The sequence below is a fragment of the Aythya ferina genome (genome assembly GCF_964211825.1).
Source record: "Aythya ferina genome assembly, chromosome: Z".
NCBI classification, from domain to species: Eukaryota; Metazoa; Chordata; class Aves; order Anseriformes; family Anatidae; genus Aythya; species Aythya ferina.
In genome coordinates this window covers 60246750-60265603 of record NC_140299.1, presented here as the reverse complement: position 1 = coordinate 60265603, position 18854 = coordinate 60246750, and the positions used below count along the sequence as shown (strand labels likewise).

General features: G+C 38.2%; 1 long non-coding RNA gene across 1 annotated transcript; it reads right to left on the bottom strand.

Moving 5' to 3' along the window:
* Positions 1-4678: 4678 nt before the first annotated feature.
* On the bottom strand, positions 4679-9219 carry LOC311427371. The gene is made up of 3 exons (XR_014687327.1): positions 8992-9219; positions 8242-8759; positions 4679-5905 (listed from the first exon to the last, which is right to left on the bottom strand). It is a non-coding gene; the product is annotated as an uncharacterized lncRNA (long non-coding RNA).
* Positions 9220-18854: the final 9635 nt, after the last annotated feature.

Sequence of the window (18854 nt, the reverse complement as noted above, 5' to 3'; positions counted from 1 at the left end):
AGAAAAGGGTCAGATAAGAAGGATAATACATTACTGACTGAAATAGTTTAAAAGCAACTTCAGACAGAAATCTTTATGCAAAATACTGATGTGTTAGCTTTGCTTTCTTCCTTTACTGCACATTTACCATTCCAACTTTCTCCCTCTTTTGTTTTTTCTTATTCCCCCTCCTTTTATCTCCCTCTTCTTCTTAACATTTCTCCATTTCTCATTTTTTTTCTAGGTACTGATTGCTCTGAGACCCTTTTAATACACTACAGGTCTTTTATCACATTTTGGTTTTACAAAAAGGAGGAAAGAAAATGAAACAAAACAAAATGAAAGAATGTATTCTACAGGCATTGACATCTAAGATATCACCTTGAATCAGTGTTCCAATTACAGAAACTCTCAGTTTCATAGAACTATACGAACCCTTCTCAGCATCATTTTTCCCTGAGTTGTTTTTTTATCTTGTTAGAATATATACGTATTGTTTTCTGGTTCACATGCATTTTCCCATTTGATTGAAGTAATAATCTGTTGCATTCTAATCCTAATGTATTTATAGGAGTATATAATCCTAATGTACTTATAGGAGTATACACTACTACTACCACTACCAGAGACTTTTTCTAATACATTTTATATATTGTGTGTATGATATTTTGTAAAATATAATGTATAAAATTTTGAAGAAATATAATTAACCTCATGGAGAACAAAATTAATGGTGCTGCTGCTGTTGTTATTATGTTTGTGTAATGAGCTTGGGTGTCCTGGTAATGTTGTGCTATGTACAAATACAGAGAAAACAAGCTGCCTTTGTTTCGAAGAACTTAGAATATATACATTTCATTCAGGTATAGTTGTTCCACTATAAAGTGACATGGGTTTTGTATACTAAGTTATTTGTAAATAAATTATGTCCATACTGAATGACTCGAGAAACAATATTTTTAAAGGGAAATTCAATAGGACTTAGTATCACTACATGGGATTTTAGACTGTGGGATATGGTCTCCCTTGAAATTCAAGCCTCGTGATTTGTAAAATCATATTTTATTAAATGTTCAGAGTTGTGAATCTAAAATAAGTTGTCATTGTTGCCTTTCAGTGTTATTGGTATAATCAACTTGCTGTGTTTGAGGGAAGTAAGGGATAAGCTATTTTTTCTTTAATGCCTTTCTAAATCTTCTGACACACTTTGATTGAATACACATGATCATATTTCCCTTACCTTTCAGGAATTTTTACTCAGACCATTGCCTGGTAGAATGGAATAAGAGATGAGTATAACTATCTCATAAAAACAGTGTTATTTTTTCAAGAGCATTAATTACTGTATATATAATTTAAAATGTTTAAAATTAATTGTGACGGATAGGAGAAAATTAAAAATGGATTCAGAATACAGAGACTTTCTTGTATGTAATTTGTGAAGGAGGAAAGCAGGAGAAAAGATTGTTTGCTGTCTTATAATGATTAGATAAAAAGCAAGAATAATTACCAGCTCAGTGGGTAGGCTGGTACAAAGGAAGAAACACTCATCAAGCAGTTGTTTTTTCAGCTTCGGCAGATTGTGCACATAAACACACACACATACACACCCCTTGGTGAGTTTTGCTATCCTGTAAAATCTAATGAATTATCTTCATGGCACATTTTGATGAATATTGTTCCATATGATTGGTTGATGCCACCTCAGTTTTTAAATTGTCTCAGACTTTACTAGTAGCTGCCGTTCAAATTAAGGTTAACAAGGTAGGTACAGAAAAGACAAGTGTATTTTCCCAAGTCTTTCCAAATCAAGCTTGTTACCAGCATGAAATACAATGATGACTCTATGAATAATTCTTAATAATCTCGAGTATAAAATGCAGACCAATCTGGAGAAACTGCAGTGACATAAGCTTCTGTTTCCCCCACTTGGTATTCTGGAGTTTGTTCACATCAGATATTACTTCTTTTATCAACTATTTATTCAAGTAAATTTCAAAGTAGACCTAGGAGTTCTGCCAATATGGTACAGAGTAAACACATTAATATTAAACACTATGTTATTTTATCAGAAATTCCTTGATGTACCTAATATTCTTTGTCAAAATGCTCTGAAGGGTATTGCATACATGGCTCACCAGGACAGGACATTTGGAAAAACAGGTTACAGAAATCCTGACGTGGTATCCAAGACAGCAATGACCAAATCAATACAAAAGACCAAATTATATATTTGAATATAACAACATAATTACACAGAAGAAATGCTGAATTAAACTGTCACCATGGAGGAAATAAAGAAGCGAGTGTTGAATGCAACTGCCTGCTCTAAAAAAAAAATAAAAAATAAAAAATCTTGAGCAGCCAGTAGTAATGCAAATACAGAATACAGGCTTTTCAAGTAGAATAGTTGAATGGCTACAGCCCAGCTGAACAATGCATGTCTGCTAGCAGTAAAATTCTCCCATGAGGGTTGCACAGATTCTTGAGTCTGAATCCAACAAAACACTAAGCTCCCTGTATCCTATGGCTTTTGAGGTTTCAAATGGCTACAATTCTTGTTTGTGTGGTGGACATCATTACATGTAAGAAGAAGGGTTGACATTAGCAGAAAGTAACACTGAAAACATACCAGCAAAGACTGGAGATGAGGAGCAGGATTTTAAGTGTCCATCTTCCAGTCATTTCCTCCTAGCAATAGGCATTGGGACTGCAGATTCAAGGGTTAATGTCAGGAGAGCAGAAACACTGAAATTCAAGGTTAATATCACCTTGGTATCAAAGCAAGCTTTAACATTGTTTGTCCCATGTCTTCTGTTCTCTGTTGCTTAAGCCAATGCTTTATTCTCTTTAAACAAGAGTAATGTGCAATATAAGCCCAAGACTGTGCATACTCTTTCATTCCTTCTCTTTCATTCTTTTTTTTTTTTTTCTCCTAGCTCCATAAAAACTTTCATGTCTTGTAATAGCTTAAGGAACAAAACTATTTTCCCACTAAAATATATGGTATAATTTAATTAATAGACTGACCATGCTTCTTTAAATGAAAGATCAAAATTATGTACCTAATCCCTTTCTCATTGGTACCAATTTTAAGCCAATTCTGTGTGTATTGTATGACATTTTGCTGCTATAGCAGTTTGTTCTTCTCAGGGAGGCACAGCTCATGCTTGAATTTAAATAAATCTTTGAAGTTAGAAACACTCAGACCCAGCATTTGTTACAGGAAAATGCCCATCAGCTGAATGATTTCCAGATATTTCTTTGTTTAAAAATAAACTCTCACCCATAGCTAGAATTACGGTAGGGAGAAGAGATGGGTGTGAAGCATAAGACAATAATCCTTGAGCAGATGAGGAAAGCAAAAGATTTTCCCAAAACAGAAGTATAATCTGTCTTCTATCTACTCACATAATCTATGCAAATTTGAACTGTTCAGCAGACCAGTAAATATGGTCACACTAAAGATGGATGTTCCATGCGGGGAAAGGCAATGCTTATCCAGATGCTGCAAAGCTATCTTAATTTGTGGCTCCTTTAGACCAAGAACAAGGCAGATTGCCCGCAACCATAGCTACTAGTTCAAATGTCAAACTTCTGTCTTAAATGTATTACAGAGGCGGCAGTAGCTGACAGGCAATCCAAGTGTAGAGGATAAGTGGATAATGGAAATTCCAGGAGAGATCCTTTACAACAATTGAGGAATGCCAAAGGTGAAAAGAAAAGCTAAAGTCACTTGGGTGAGAATGTTTGTGAATACTGCTGTGACAATGCTGTAAATAGCGCAAATTCAGTATTGTTTCTGTCATCTTCCTGTTCCCCTGCCAGCCTTGAAACTCACAATTCTTTTCCATTTTTTGCCTACATTACTGGAAATGCACACTACGGCAACAACATCAAGTGAACGTATGATCCATTCAGCAGAAAATAAGAGAAGTAGCCATGGATTCTCAGGTACTGTCTCATGTCCAAATGCACAGAAATTCTACTGCTTGCCAAGGTAATACAGAAAGCTGTAAGACCCTTTTATTTATGGTGGTCCTACATAGTCAGTCCTTCAAGAGTCAGCACCAGTGCCTGTTGGGCTCACGGGGCCAGGTGGCAGAACACAACACTTCAAATAGCTCTAAATCGTGCTCTGTTTTGTGTGACATGTTTGGATACAGTAATGCCAGTGGAGAGATCTGACCTCACGTTGCTTCTGGAAGGTCATTCCCATTTGTACAAGTCACCTTTGAGGGAGCAAGTGAAGATTTATTTACTTTTCCTTTTTATCTAAGAAGTTGGACAGGAGAGCTGAGGAAATTTTTAGAGAAGTCCTGCTGTGAAGCACATGGGTAGGACAGAACAGCTCAGCTAGACAGCATCATTTTTAAAATGAATTCCCTTGTTTAATGTGAGTTTTAACCATTATCACACTGACAGCTGGGGTGCTGAATAAGCCTGTTTGTGATATGAACTTGCATTTGCATGTGTACATGCTTATGTGTAATTTACATAGGTTTTTTTGAAATACATCACAATTTGCATCACTTTTTCTAAAGTGCTTGCAATATACCAGATGGAATAATTGTGTTACTTGTCTGAAGGATTACTTTAAAACAAGATCTAGTACAGTGTTTTATTTATAATGACAGAGAAAAATAAAAAGACATGAAGGATCTGTATGAAATACTATTTTATTTTATCACAGTTCTCATATGACATTTTACCTCTGTGAACAATTGTTGCTCATCTTCTCTCTGGACTGAAAAACACCTTTCTGCATATCCCAGGTTGCATTATAACAAGGTCAAATGCCCTCTATAAGCACAAAAAATAGAAATGGTCATTGGAAATGTCATGCTCCAACAACAGTCTCAGTTTCTTCAAAAGAAAATACAAGTACACCTGCAGCAAATGGCTTAATGAGAAAAAATATTGTTTAAGAAAAATCTGTGTTTTACTAAGAGGAGCTCAGTATATCAGAGTCCACTTTAAATGAGCTTCTTGAAGAGAAACTTAACTATGTGAAGATTGGCTTCAGACATCTTCCTTCAGATACCCACGCTACCTCTTAAAAAGCCATACCGGGCACTTTTACAAAACAATTACAGCAAAAGTATCCCCCAGTTTTGCTGCAGAGTACACTGACCAGAAGACAGACTGATATGATTTACACACAAAAATAAAATTGCCAAAGAAATCTCCTTACACCACCTGATCCTCTCGCAAAGCTGTGTGAAGTTAACCAAAGTCTAAATTTCAATTGCTATTATTATACCTCCCCCTGTAACTTCTGAAGGCCTGAAAAGTGCAAGCCCACCTACACACCTCTTCCTGGTATGCTAAGCATAAGCTCTCTCCTCAGATGGAAAGAAATAAGCAAGGCTCTGCAGACTGTCACATAGCTAAAATGATGACAGTACTCCATGTGTTTTATAGATTCTTTGGAGGAGGTTCCACATCTTTTAAGATTTGCATAATCTGCAGGAAAAACGAGGGCAAATAATCCTTCTGAAACTGTTTTGCTAGGCTATCCTAAGAAAAGGAATGGAATTACTAAAAATTGTTCTAAGAACTTCTGGAGAAGCTAACAACCTTATGAAGTATCACATCACCCAGCTTCTTTGCCCAAATGAACTATAACTTTTGCAAATAGATTTTGACTATAAATGCATTTATTTTAATTAAAATTTACAGTAGATTAGGGATGAGGTAATCTGTGTATTTGTTGTAAATTTAAACAAATTACTGCCTTACTTCTGGTGCACGAAACTATTTTCACATACGCTCCTTAAAATTTTATAGTGATTTCCTGTATAACAGTGCTGAGTCACAAGGACATCACTATTCATGGATACAAGCACTGAAAATGAGATACTCCTTTCCGACAGCAAATAGCAGATCATGTCTTTTTCATCATTTATCTCTCCTTAGTATTTACCTACAATGCAAGCAAAATTTATGTAAGAAAACAAATATAAAGTCCTAAAGCAAGTCTTCTTAAAAAAACACCACTAAAAGATACCATGTTCACTCTGCAGAAATGATGCCAAAGGCAACAGCTGTAAAAATCTATCATTCCTCATGTTTTTGTGAAGCTGAGAATATGTATAGACTATTAGCTTGAGTGTCATGCCACTATTCCTGAATACAGCAGTATTATTCAGAGGGAATTAGCTGTAACTATACCAGTAGGAGGGTATTTGCATGATGAAAGGAGTACAGATGTTCAAAAAGACTTTTTAACGTTTGGGGAACTGAGAGTTTGTTAGACCAAATCTGTAGCAAACTGCTACTGGTGTTCTTTCTTTTAAAGGCAGTACTGCATATAGCAGTAGGATAACACACGTGTAACACACAGCGTCAACAAAATACAGGAAAAGCTTAATTTACAGTGCTATTTTACTTTAAACACTACTTTTGCAAAGCAGCTTTCAGTTTCCCAGGAAGGCCATTCCGTTTTGTTTTGTTTCTGATTAAAATGCTCAGAAAAAACAGCTTATCCTGGAAGAATCTCTGTGGAAAAATTAATGTTTTCTAGGTAGATACAGTCCTAGTCAGAATATTTGTTCAAGAAAACATGAGGAGACTAAACACCCGTGGGGAGATCAGGAACAAATTGTTTGGATGTCAGGACAGCACTCTGCTGCCTTCTTGACTTTTTCTAACTCCTACCCATTCCTCCCTTATTGATAGCAGTAATTTGCAGACTGTAAAGTATGACCTTTGGAACAGCACCAGCACTGGGCACCACAGCTGTTACCTGACCTCTGCTCCCAGTAACGAGACCAGTCAACTTTTGGAAGATAGGGACGGTAAGGAAGAGCAAGATAGCTATGAAATAAACAGACTACAGCACAGAGCCATCTGTCAGCCACTTTGGTAAAATGTTTCTCGGTTTCAATGCCCTGATTGCTTGTGATTAACATACTTTGCCTCTCTCTCAATCCATCATTTGTAAGGAGAAAACACTCTACACTGAGAGTAACAACAAAAGGTATAGACTGCAGAAAACATATAAAATGTAATTTAGTGAATAAATTATTCTATCACAGATAGAATTGAGGCAGAAAGCAACCAGAGGCACTGACAAGGGAAAAGGGGTATGTTATACAATACAGTCTGAAAGAAGGTGGGATGTGTTAAGTTAGCAAGATACAGATGGCAGGAAATGTAGAGAAGAAAACGATGACATTAATGGCTTGCACAGTCTGCAAAGGAAAAAAAAAAAAAAAAAAAGAAAGAAAAAAAAAGGAAGCAGGTTGAAAAAAAAAAAGAAAGGAAGACAGAAAGAAAAAAGAAGTGATGCTGGAGAGGCAAGTTAGAGGTTATATACATGAGGTAAACTGCAGAAAATCCGTATAGATTTCTGAAAGAAGGAGGTGGTTTTGAGCTGTATTCTTAAAGGACTGGGGAGTCATTTCAAGGTGATCTGCTTCTATTCTTAGTCTGAGTGATAAGATTGGTTGAGGTGTTCTGCAGGTAAGAAGATGAAAGAGGAGGACTTAGACAAAAAGGTAATAAAAGGGAAATAAAGGGAATGTAAAGACAAATAGGCCTGAGGATTTCAATGCTGTTGGACACTGCATCGGACCAGAAGTACACGCTGACAGTGGGAAAAGAAGCACAGTTTGGCATCTTGGACTCCATGGCTAAGTGAAGTCAGAGACAAGTAAAGCTGCCGCATAGAGTTCTCCTTACTTCTGTAATGACATCTATAGCATTTTCCAAGATTAATTCCAAAATGAAGCCAGCAAACCAAGCAGCAACAGAAAACAAATAAATCTTGCCAGCTATCCGCACTATCTGCTAATTGTGAATGGGTTCTGCAACTGCCAGAACGTGCATTAATCAGATTCCAACATTATTTAACAACCTCTGGGTTTAACAACCTATCTCTAGTCTAAAAATATATCTCGAGTATGAAACAGCATAGTATAATTAAAAATTTCCTGAAGTAATACATAGTGTTTACATTTGTATTTTACACAGTATAGCCTCAACACTTCTGAATATTGATGTTTTCACCATGTGCTTGCTTCCTGCAAAACCAAACACTTTGGAGTATCCAGAAGTCAGTAAGAAACAGTGTAAGTCTAAGAAAGAGTTAATGTACTACTGACTTACATATTATTTCTAGCTCTCTCACACTTCTTAGTAGACTGAAGTTGTGTTTTGTTACTTTAATGATATTTATTCAGCTAAAGAATTGTATGCAAACTTCGTTCTGCACTAAAAAAAAAAAAAAAAAAGACATTTTTAAAATAAATTTCTTACCAGTTTTTCAAAAGTGCCTTTTTCCCTTCTTGGAAACACACCTGATATTTATTTTGTTTTCAGCTTCCTGGTTTACAGACTTCTCAGCATATTAGCTTTTTGGCCTTTCAGACATATGTCTGTTGACCTTATGGACTGTTGCCTTTATGAGTTTTTACCATATGTCCGGATCCCACAGCAACTGCATCAGTGGATTACCGCAAAGGCGGTAGAGATAAGAAGTGACATCATGCACCATTGTTACGGCCCTTGCTAACTCAGCAACACAAACATCCACGCATTCAGACACTTGATGGATTTCCTCTGTGTGCTGTGCTCCAGCTGTAGCTGACATGACTTACAGGACGGTCATCGAGTTACCTGCACGCTGAATTCTCCAGTAGCAGTTCTAATTCTGATATGAAACGCTCCTGTTAGATATTTATGTGGTACGCTGAGAGCTGTAATCTCTGTGTGTAATCCTCTTTCTGTGGTGACGTAGCGTTGGAGTTGGACGCCTGATACAGTGTTCCTCTCGTCTATGGACAAAAAAAAGAAAAAAAAAAAAAGGCAGCTAAATCACCACAGGGTCATGAAATTACTGCTGAAATATTAAGCTGTTTGGATCACAACACTGATACTTTCCATATTCAAAACAAAGCATAACAAAATAAAACAAAATGAAACAAACAAAAAAAAAAAAACAAAAACAAAAAAACAAAAAAACAAAAAAAAAAAAACAGGGCATGAATTATGCTTCCCAATCCCTACCCTTGGAGAAATGAACGTGTGAGTTATGTTTATCAAAAAGCCGTGGCACCCTGCTCACAGAAGGGCGTGCAAGTGCCACACACGCACAGGTCTCCCCGTTACCCTTCACTACTCCTGTGTGTGTGTGCGGTGGCCCTGAACTTCACGCCCTTTGCAAGAAAAGCCCAAGAACAGAAGTTCCGTCCATAATGGTGTCTTTTTCCCAGCCCCGTGCCACAATCAGCACCCCCCACACACACAGCAAGGGAAACCCTCGCCTCCCCGAGGCGGCCTCCCCCGGCCCCCCGCTCACAAAATGGCGCCCCCGGGCCCAGGAGGCGAAGGGGGGGGGGGGGGGGGGGCGGCTGGGCCCGGCTGTGTTCCTCCCCTGGCCGCTTTCCGAAGGGCTTTCGGGCCGGGCTGACACCTTCCCCCCCATTTGGGGCCGATCAGGGGCACCAGCGGCTGCCACAGCAGCCTCGCGGCGCCACCTTGCGGGCGGTGGGGCCTGGGGAAGGGAGGGAGGGAGGGCGGACGGGGGCGCGGCGCCCTGAGGAGAGCCTCGGGGATGGCAGAAGTCCCGGGGGGGCACCGGGCTGGGCTGTAGCTCGCTTTTTTTGTAGCCCTGCCCGCTGGCTCCAAGCCCTGCTAAGGCGTCCCGGTGGGGCTGTGGTTCTCTGGACGTGAAGGTGTCTTTGGTTTTCCCGTGGCTGCCCCCTTGGAGGGTTAGTGTGGGGGGCGGCCAGCTGGTGTTGTCTCTGCACCTCTGCAACCCAAGAGCTCGATCTGGTGCTCAATGCCTTCGTCTTTGGAGGAAGCCTCACGGCTTTGTCTCATTTAGTAGCTGGATGCTTTGGAGCATCATGGTAATCCATCGGCTGTGTGAGATACTTAGCTTGATCCTTTGGTATTAGCCTTCCTTCTTGGAAATGGAAGGGGTAACCTGCCTGTGGGGCTGTGCTGGAAACTGTGGCAGGGCTGGCTAACCAGCCCACCAGGCAGCACAGCAATTCTCATCTTGGCCCTCCGCACACCGACAGCTGCAGCACATGGGGGCACGGGCCTCCAGCACCAAACAGGCTGCAATTTGAATGGGAATCCGCAGGAGGAGAGCTGACCATCACTGAGAGGTTGTAGGAACACACTGCATGCTGAATGCTTTAGAAAAAGACATTCCACTTCAAAAATCTTCACTGAGCATATGCGTCCAGTCACAAGCAAACATTCTCACATTACTCTGTTGTGCTGTAAGAATTTCCTTGACCTGCCTCAATATCTTTGTACATCATGAGCTCTTCAGGACTAGGACAAACAGCCGTGTTTTGTTTTGTCTAAGAAAGGAAACAGAAAACACACAATAGATGATAACAGATAATAAAAATATTGACATGGTGTTATCATGCATACGTATTCCCAAGGGCTAAGGAATTTTTCCAGATCTGTACATGTTTGGAGACCAGAGATGCTTGCAAATGTTCTCTGTTTTTAAAATGCCAGTTCTTCACTGTGAAAATTTCCACAGAAATGTTCCAATTCAGGATGAATAAATATATAAATAAATAAATATTAATAGATAAAGTAACTAAGGTATTTGAAAGTTCAATAATTTTGGAAAGCAATGTTTTATATTTTTCTGTATAGTATTTTTTTCCTTTTTTTTTTTTTTTTTTTTTTTTTTCCCACATTCCAAATCTATTTGTGGAGATCTGCTAATATTGTGAGATATCTCCTCTTATTTTATTAGATTTTTCTTGGTAATAGTGGACTTTGTGTTTTCTACATTCACTATGGACAGAGAGCTTCCAAAACCTGCGAATTATCTGCATATTACAATGTTGCAGGTTGCAGTATTGCAGTATGTTCCCTGGTTTATTTTTATAAGCAATAAAACATGGGAAATTCTGCAAGCCAGCTTTCTCTGTGATTTGTTGGTTAATTTCTCTCTAAAGCCTTTTTCTGAGGGTAGATAGGGAGACTAGTACCACCACATTTATTTTCTTTTCTGATTTATGCATGGACACTTGTACTGGATCTCATTCTTTAATGTTATCTCTGGGACACACACAGGACTGACTGCTGTCTCTTCAAATCTGCCCAGTGCTGCAACTTCTTAATCAGAGCTGACCGGTAACTTTTCCATATACTTGGAGGGTGGAAAATACCTGAACTTAACATGCTTATAAAGGTAGAATGGTTGCTGGTAGACTTCTCTGTGTTGAAACTGTATGAGTTGTTGCTGCAATGAAAACATTCTTCACTACTTAGTTTTCAGATCATATATTAAAATATTGTTACCGAGAAAATAAACACATTATGTTGGAAAGAGTCAGGAAGCAGTAAAAAGAGATAAAGAAAGTTGAGCATAATTTTTCATGTTACAGCAATTGTTTTAAGTGAGATAATTGTGTTTTGTATCCTTATTAACTGGCTCTGTTTGAATAAGCAATCTGACTGGCCAGGGAAGATTAAGAGCTCAATAAATAAAAAAATATTCAGGCTGTGTATGTATTCCACTTTCTTTGCCAGAAAACAAATCAGCTTTAAACATGTAATAGAATAAATAAAATAGGCTTGGCTTTTGTAGTAGGATCTGAAAGGGTTATAGAATTTAGACAGACCTTTCAGATTCTGCTAACAATCTCCTGAAGTTTTACATAGAAAAGATATGGCCACACTCAGGAGTTTCAGGAGGATAGGGTAGTGTCTTACAATCAATAGTATAGTAGGTTATCAACAAACATAACAAGATGGCTTGATTGGTGGTTGGTCAATATGTATATCCAGTTTGATATTTTCAAGTTGTCATACACAATGACTGTATAAAAATCAATTACTTTTTTCTTCAAGATTTAGCAAAATTGCCATCTGGTTTGCTAGTTACATCAATAAAATATTACAGGTGCTGTTACTGAAACAGAATGAAGATAAGTAGCAAGATAATTCCTATAATAGCTCCTAGACAGATTTTTGTTGGCAAAAAAAAAATCAATCTCCAGCAAATGAATTATGCCATCCTATTTATTTTTTGAAAGCTTACATTCTGAATGTTCAGACCCTGTGCTAATTATGATGTTTGTATCATTTTAAAATCAGTTGTTCTATGAAGACAAGTACTGACGGGTCTGGTCTCCTGTGGATGAAAAAAATGATGCTGAACTAACATGGGAGTTATCTGATGTGGGGCACACTATGCTGCTCTTTTCTCAGTGAAGTCTGTCCTACTCACTACCTTCAAAACACACAGAAACATTAAAACTCTGAGGCAGACAGACAAAAAATATGGATTAATTAGGAAAGAAAATTGCAGACATGTCAAGTTTTACCATGGAATTTGAGTATTATAACTTTCTACTAGTTTGGCAACGTCATTTTGGGGGTCTGTTTGCTTTTAAATGAAGTGATATCTGAGAACTGTCAGATTTTACTTTCTTCATAAACCAGCTTTCATTACAAAATATTTGCCTTTCTTAGACTTATTTTAATAAAAGGGATAAAAATGTCAGTGGAAAACCATCAACTTCATTTCCAGTTCCAACATGAGTGCAGACTTTGTAACTTCAGCCAGACTACATACCTGATATGTTTCTGCTGTGCAGTTCTGAGTAAGGAGGACTCTGTGGTGTTTTTTTTTGTGCAGGAATGTTATCAGTGCTAGGCAGTTGTCCTGAGTTCCCTAGGGTGGTAACAGCTGAGGCTACATAACTACAGGCTAGATATCTATAGGGAGACATCCAAATTCCTTCACAGCTGTTTGCTTGAAAAACTCATTCAAACACTACCTGTAAACACTACCTGTATAGTGTACACTACTTTTGTAGTGTAAAAATTCAGGTAGTCTTGATTTTGAGAAAAACTGCACACTGGAAGTTATGAGAGACTAGAACCTATTAAATGTAAACTACCAATTTTGGTGCTAAAGGGACTTTCATGCCTATCTCAAGCCTGTATGAAAATCTTAATCATAATGTCTACTGGTCAGATCACCATAGGTGATAAGGCATTCACCACCTAAAGTATGTTTATTAGGGCCATGTAAAATATGTTTATTAGGACCTTTGTTAAACTAGGACATATTTTGGTACATATGGTTGTGGACAAAGTTAAAAAATTCTTTACAGCACCCAAATTCAGTAACAGTAAAATGCTAAAATAATGAGAAAAAAAAAAAAAAAAAAAAAAAAAAGATTCCAAACCCTACGCAGTAGTTTCCCTCACTCTACAGTCTGAAGATTTCATAACTTGAGTAGTGAAGACTGGAAATGGGAAAAAAAAAAAAAGCTCTGTTCATTCTACCTAGGGAAAAAAAAAAAAGTGTCTTGTTGACACAGACATACACATCCTCACAAAAAGCAGGCAGTTTCAAAATAACCTTTTTTTTTTTTTTTTTTTTTATATATTTTCTGAACAACCGTTGCATATAAGACTTTGAAAGACACGCTTGCCCCAACTAAATGACTCATAGTTTTTTCCTAGGTTAGGATCCAGTCATTACCCAGAGCACCTACTAAATGAAAGTATGTCTTAACACATTAGACCTGCCTTCTCTCCTTCAAGAAGGAGAAAAAAGTATCTTGAGCAATTGTGTATTCAAGAGTGTCAATAAAAAAAGCTGAAAAAAAAATTGTTTGAAACTTGGAAAAATAAAACGTCCCAACTTTAATGTCAGTTATACAAATACAACTCCCAGGATCATACTGTCTTTGCCAAAAATATAGTCAGAAGTAAAAATGCATCAACACTGTCTATTCTTCAGCTTGCATCTCAGCACTTTAGAGCAGAATTTGGTTCAATATTTATAAATATATCTGACAGATCACCAATAAGCTAAGACAAACTTCCCTTCCATGATAGGTTAAGCTAAAATACCAGGCTGTGGGCTGAAGTTCTTGAGACACAGACACATTTTCCATTACCTCAGGAAAGGTATTCTTTATCTTGTCTGAGCTTGGGCATGGTAATCTTTATCTTCTCAGACAGAGCAGCAAAAATACTTGTACTGTGCAAATTCAGAAGACACTTTTATTGAGCTTTATAGGAGATAGAGACTTTTCCAAAACTTTTGCTCCTTGTCCTTGATTAGGCCAAGATTTATTTTTTATTTTAATGATTTCCATGATACCAAGAATGTTAACATAGCAGACCTCATAAATCATTCTGCTCGTAACAGATTAAAACTCTTTATTTATCTCTAGAGAGCTCTGGGCCAGGGCAGATTGGCAGAGGTGCAGGACTGGGTGAAGACCCAGCTGCTGCACATCTGTAGTGTTGCTCAGACAAAGGCCAGCCCTACAGCCACAGTGGAGAAGCTGCCCCCGAGGGAAAGGAAGAGCAAGTCCTTATTTTTAGCTTTCTTCACTCCAGCTCTCAGGGAAAGAGCTCACCATGGACCCAGGTCCAAGCCTCGACTAAAAGCCTTGACTTTGTCAACTCAGAGCCAGAAGGGGGGCATGCTTACAGAACTGCCAAATGAGACCATGTGCCAAATTTTTTGAGATGTAACACATGCACACACGCACCGTACTTCAGTCAGCTCCAGTGGACACTGACTGAATTATTCCAATTACTCTGGGCTTTGGTATCAGAAATATTTTTTATTCTATTCTGAAGAACAAAAATTAACCATTTTGGAGCAAATGCTAGGTCTTTCCCGTTCTGCTGCTTAGCTTACTATAAAGTATCAAAACTGTAAACTTTTAGAATAAGCACCCAAAATATCTTTGCATATATTTAAAAACTAATCCTATTGTCATTTCATTTTTTGAGCTGACAAACTTGATCAATCATTGTGACAGTATTCATTTCTGTAGCTGTGTTTACAGCATGCTTGTCACCACTATATTGTGCTACAGTATTAGACTGATAAATCTCAGAAATTTGGTAGAGGGCATCAGTCTTGCCTATTTATAAGCTTTTACCTCACCCCTTTGTTGCATCTCTCATGCATATTTTTAAAGTTTGTTGTGTGCCAAAAATGTATCAAGTTCAAGGCAACAGAAGTAACTTCTACAGTAGATGAAGCGTAAATTGAAAAGCAAGTAGTTATCTTTCAGCAGTGTACTCTTTTTTTTTTTCCTCCTCCTTCACAACAGAAAAAATTTATTGCATCTGTTTAAATGTACTGTAATTTAGGAAGAAAGTCCAGGGAGCACTTTCCAAAGCTGACCACAAGCTTAAAAAATACAGGAATCTAGGGAGACAGCAGCTTTTGCCTTTTTCATGTATAGACATCCATACATCTGTTTGAATGTTTACCTGATAAGGAATGTTTTCCTGACTAAAGACCTTCAAATTTTAAGCTTAGTGTGGGCTGGGTTGACCAATAAACAGGCATTATGTTTGTATATTGATTAGGAGAGTCCCAGGTCTGTATCTCTAATTAGCAAAACTCCTATTTGTATAGTAACTTTTGTGGAATTTCATGGATTGTTTGTCTCTTTGTTTCTTTTTTTTTGTTTTGTTTGTTGGTGTTTTCTGTTTGTTTGTTTGTTTGTTGATGTTGTTTTCATTTGTTTTGCTTTGGTTTTAGAATACAGCACTGTTTGCTAGAATGTAAACTTAGATTCAACTCATCACTAATGAATGAATAGAATTAATCTGAGATTTGCACAGAATTGAAGTTATAAAATGTTTTTATTTATAGAATACTTAAGACTATAGACAGGATGTGTGCAGTATTTTGTTCATACTTTATAGCTTGAGTATGGTGTGCTACTTTATTGTGAGATATAAATACACGCACTTTAGAGTATATTCAGCCTCTTTAATGAAACTTTAATTTGTTTCAGTTGCCCTGGAATTTTTCAGTAGTTATGTTTCATTTACTACCCTTAGTTATCCTGCAGAGCTCATTTATTTTTTTTAAACACATACCAAAAGATGCATTAGGAGGCCTGGGCAATAGAAGCATGACCAACTCACTAATACATAGAATGCAGTTGATACAAGTTCCCAACTTACATTTAAGAACATATGTAGTTTTAACAAAATGTTGCCTAATTAACCTCTATTTTCACTAAGAGTACATGAGGTCAGAGTTGATGATCCCAGAAATCTGTGTTTGTAGTTTAGATTCAGTGGGTGGCAAAGATAGTAAAAGGCTCAAATGGTGTCATGAAAATTCACAGCCTCTTCAAAATACGTGAGAAAACATTCACTGTCATAAGCAGGAACAGGGATTTCTCCCCGCCTCATTTTCTTATGAGGCATGGATAAAATCACTGTTATTACACTGACATGTAACTAGTCAGTTGCAAGTAACTGCAATATAAAAGATACAGTTATAAGGCATTAGGTTATCAGCTGTGACTAAAAGCTACATCTCACCGTTAAAGCATTTTTTTTTATATGGTTATTCTTTAATAACTAGTTTTACTTTTCAGACAGGTTTCAGGACTTTTTGATGCCTTGTAGCCATGTTTTAGCATCTGAGTAGATTATCTGGGCTATGTGACTTATTGCAGGTGACCTGGAATAAAATAATTTTCCATTTGTTTCCATTTTTTTTTCCTTTTTTTTTTTTGGGGGGGGGGGGGTAGAGAGGATAAAAAAAGGTCTGAAATAGCAGATAGCTTATGTAGAATATAGTAGGCTGAGTCCTAGTGCTGTGGAAAAAACAATAAGTGATTTAGGCGTATGAAAGAGAAAATATTTTTATTAGGCTGGTTTAAAACCTTTGATTACTTGTTTATTCTTCTATTTTGTTGATTCAAATACAGATAGAAATATTTTGTTACAAAGAAATTCCCATTCTGAAACAAGGCCAAACATGATAAAATTTTTCAGATCTCTTTTGCATTGACACCAGGAATCAAAGGACCTCGGGGAAGTACTCTGAAGTACAAAAGTAGAGGTAATACTGTCATAATGGAAAAAAAATAATATTTTAATCAATTAAAATATTGATTATTGAATTAAAATATTCTATTCAATGAAATATTTTTAAATCTCAAATTCTGATCATGGATTTGTAATCCTTCTTTCCATACTTATGGCAGTGCAGTTATTATTTATCCTATTGTAAACCTAAACCTTATATACATTATGTATGTAAAGAACAAGGTACATCTTGTAACATCCTAATCCTTGTTCTTAAGCATAGCTACTGATAATATTACTTATAAGCAATGCTACTTTGCAGCAATACATCTTGGCTAATTTTACAATGTTTCAGCAAAATTATTTTAGCTAACTTAAAATGTTCTGCCTTCATTTTATTAAAATGAATCTTTTCCTGTTCTTGAGTGGCAGGTGAATTTTAGCACAATGGGCTTGCCTTAAGATTATCTGCTTTCCACTGGAACACAAAAAGCTTTCATTAATTTATATCCATCTGAGTTTGGGGGGAGTGGGGGATGTACCTGCAGCAAGCAGCACACACAGGACCCTGTCCCCGCGGGGCACAGCACCATCCTCTTCTGCCCTGGGGCTGGCAGAGCCAGCAAGCCCTGGTACAGGCCCACAGGAAACATCCCCAGGCCACCAGCACATGCACATCCACTTGCCCCAGCCCCAACGCAGCCCCTCTGCCTGCCCGGCACCCCTGCTCACACACCAGGCCTCTTGCCCCCCCCATGGGGTCCCTGCTCACCCACTGCTCCCGTTTGGGGCTGGCTGCACACACCAGTGCCCACACACTCATCACACCAGCACCCACACTCACAACACCCTGAGTAACAGCATGGCCCCCTGTGCTGGGCCAGCTCAAAGTTTGCTGGTGAATGTGGGTCCCCCACAAATGCCAAGAGCAGAATCAGGTGCTGCCCCCAGTCCTTCCTCCTTTACCCTTAGCTTCCCAACAGAACAGCTCCCGATCAGAAAACCTTGCTGGATTTCGTCTCACCCTCTCCCATGACCTCATCAATCCATGTGGCTGACCAGTTTTTTTTGCCATCACTGCCTGCCTTATCCTTTGCTGGTCATTTTTGTGTCCCTGTGTTTTCTTGTTTATGGCTTCTTCCTTTTGTTATTACCCTTTGTTGCACTGAAAAATATCCTTGACCAAACAGCTGTAAAGGAGCAGATGCTCTCCCTCCACATGCTTAAAGTTTGCAAAAGAATTTTTTAGAGGAACATACCAACATATTGTTTTTCATGTCTGCCTTTTACTACTCTGTCATATTTTTATTTGAATTCCTCTAGGAAAGTGGATGAACTTGATGGATGACCATAATATTCCTCTCCCGTTATACAGCCTAATAATCGAGAGTTGGGAAAAGAGGTGACACTCTGGATGTGGTGGTGTTCTGTATGTTCATAATAGGCATGGCATCAGTACGTCCAGCTACAGCTTGCCTTCCTGAGCAAAAAGCTTGATTTGAATACAACCAACACCGAAAACATTACAAAATTCTGTGTGGCTCTCCCTTATATACATGTTAAATAATGCTCACATGTCAAATCTTCCTATAAAATCACGAAATGGCTTGAGCTGAAAGGGACTTGAGCTGAGTTTGTTTTGTGTGTGACAATAATCGTTGAGTGATCTCCCTGTCCTTATCTTGACCTTTAAGCCCCCTTCCATCATATATTTCCCCCTTTCTCTTTGAGGAGGAGGAGGGAGTAAGAGAGGGGCTGTGGTGGAACTCAGCTGTCCAGACGAGTAAAACCACCACAAGCATCCACAACTTCTCTGGGAAACCTGCTTCAGTGCCTCTAGGAAGAAATCTAAATATCTAATCTAAATCTACCCTTTAAAAGTTTAAAACTTTTATTCCTGCCCTATTACAATAACCCCTGACAAAGAGCCCCTCCCCAACTTTTCTATAGGCCCCTTTTAGGTACTGGAAGGCCGCTGTAAGGTCTCCCTGGGGCCTACTCTTCTCCAGGCTGAACAACCCCAACTCTCTCAGCCTGTCTTCATAGGAGAGGTGCTCCAGCCCTCTGAC